The 2,246-nt window shown below is 16.2% G+C and overlaps 1 protein-coding gene across 1 annotated transcript in view; it reads right to left on the bottom strand.

Moving 5' to 3' along the window:
- The window catches only part of LOC102677394 (voltage-dependent T-type calcium channel subunit alpha-1G), a 201,276-nt gene that overhangs the window by 78,104 nt on the left and 120,926 nt on the right, over positions 1–2,246 (bottom strand).

Genomic DNA, 2,246 nt, shown 5'->3' with positions numbered 1-2,246 from the left:
ATTTCAATATATTCTTACATAATTTTCTATTATCTCTTAAATATAGTAACGATGTAAATTAATATTTATATAAATTAATTTATACAAATTCTTATTTTCTTATTTTTATTCGATCATATTTATTCTTTATTTTATTACTTAATATTATCTTTATTTTTTATTTCTTTTTTCTAAAAATAAATAAATATAAATAATTAAATAATGTATAAAATAAAATTTTCTCTAATTCTTACATATTAATTCTTATATGTCTACATTTATTTTTCTTTTCCTTTTTCATCAAACAATTCATATAATTTCAAAGTCTAAAAATCAAGAGAATATAAAAAATTATAATTTTAAATTTGTATTTAAAAACTTAGCTTATAAATAAATAATAAATACAAAATCCACTGAAGTAATATAAAATAAAAACAAAAAAGTTTAATAAAAATGAATAAATAATTAATACATAAATTAATCATATTTTTAAGATATCTAATTTTTGAATTAACATATAATCCAAAATTTATAATTTCTTCACATTTAACAAAATAAATATTGTTCCTTGATTTTACAATCAATCACATTATTTTAAGCACATTCTATCATCAGAGATCTCCTATTATTCCTAAAATAATAGCGTCAGTTTAATATTCTAAAGTGATCGTGAAAAAAAATGCCAGAGATTTTATGAATCCTTGAACGTGTGTATTCATCTCTATAAAAATGCTCTGAATAATAATTTAATAAAAATAATTTATAAGATGATATAATCTAATATTAATCTAATAATTACTCATCATTAATAAAATAAAATAAAAAGTATAAATATATAAAATGTAAAAAATAAAATGAAATGAAAAGACAAAATTTAAAATTCCTGGATTATTAAAATGACAGAAAAGATTTGTGCATTTGCAATGGAGGCAAATTCTTACGATAACATCATATTCTCGTCATGATAACAAGTAGTTTCTATCGACACATAATTTGTAAAAATATTCTGTTTATTATGTTGATTTATTATATTTTCTATTGCAATATGTTTTTAAACGTCACGATTCAAAAGTATAATAAATTTTAAAAAATTAATATTATTGGCATATCGATAGCAAATGACATCGATTGTTTTTATTTTAAAAATATAACAATTTTATCTTATTCTCGGAATTTTTAGCTTCAATCTCCTCTAATCTATTTTTATTGTTTCTTTTTGTTCTAACAAATATAACTATAACATGTAATAGAATTAAAATTTTAAATATATAGAATGTTTAAATTTTAGTGATCTATTACTGTTTTAAAGAATATTTTTAAATAAAATTGTATTCAAAAATATTGAAACAAAAATAAATTCATATAAAAATTTGTAGATGATTTCATTATTATATTTTCAAAGAGAATTTATTGAAAAATATATATATTTCATTATGTTTTACATACACAGAAACTTTTATTAAAATTGAATTTTAATAAATTTCAGTATAAGATCTTTTAATCAATCTTAGAAACTTAATTAGAATACTTTCATCAACAATTCTAAATAGTTTTCATTTTAATGAAAAAAATACAGTCTTTTAGAAAAATGTCTAAAATATTTATCTTAATATTATTATATATTATAAATAAATAATAACTTTAAATAATAATACTAGTGTCATTAAAGAAATTTCAAAAACTTTCTCTTTCTAAAATCTTTCTCTCAATTTTCCTAATTATTACAAACGAATGTGCCTAATGTGATAGTAAAACTTACTAAGAAAAAAAAAAGAAATTTAAATTGGTGAAAAATATCATACATTTATAGATCGTTAATTATGTTATATCATTATAATATATAAGCATAATAATTATAATCGTTTAATTTAATAAGAATATTTATAGTAAATTATATTATTTAATTCAAAATATTTTTTTATTGTAATAATTATTTTCAAATTGTTTCTTTAATCATTTTTCCTTTAATTAATTAATTTTATTCAATAATTAATTGCTTTATTTATTATACAATTTATTTTTCTTTTAAGTTTTTTATTCATAATATTTATAAAAATCGAAAATGAGAAAGTAAAACTTGAAATTTTTTATTTTTATAATATGCATTAGAGTATCAATAACATTTTAAAATTTAAAATAAGAATTTAATTCGAATTGTTTAAAAAATTTTTGATTTCAATTAATTTTAAATATAGATTATTATTGAATAAATAAAATCTTTGATACCCTTGAAATCAAATATATATATAACAATTAATAAATAAAAA

The sequence above is a fragment of the Apis dorsata genome, unplaced genomic scaffold, assembly GCF_000469605.1.
Source record: "Apis dorsata unplaced genomic scaffold, Apis dorsata 1.3 scaffold_346, whole genome shotgun sequence".
Classification (NCBI taxonomy): Eukaryota; Metazoa; Arthropoda; class Insecta; order Hymenoptera; family Apidae; genus Apis; species Apis dorsata.
The sequence above is the reverse complement of the archived record's forward strand: the minus strand, read 5'-3'. Positions and strand labels throughout refer to the sequence as shown.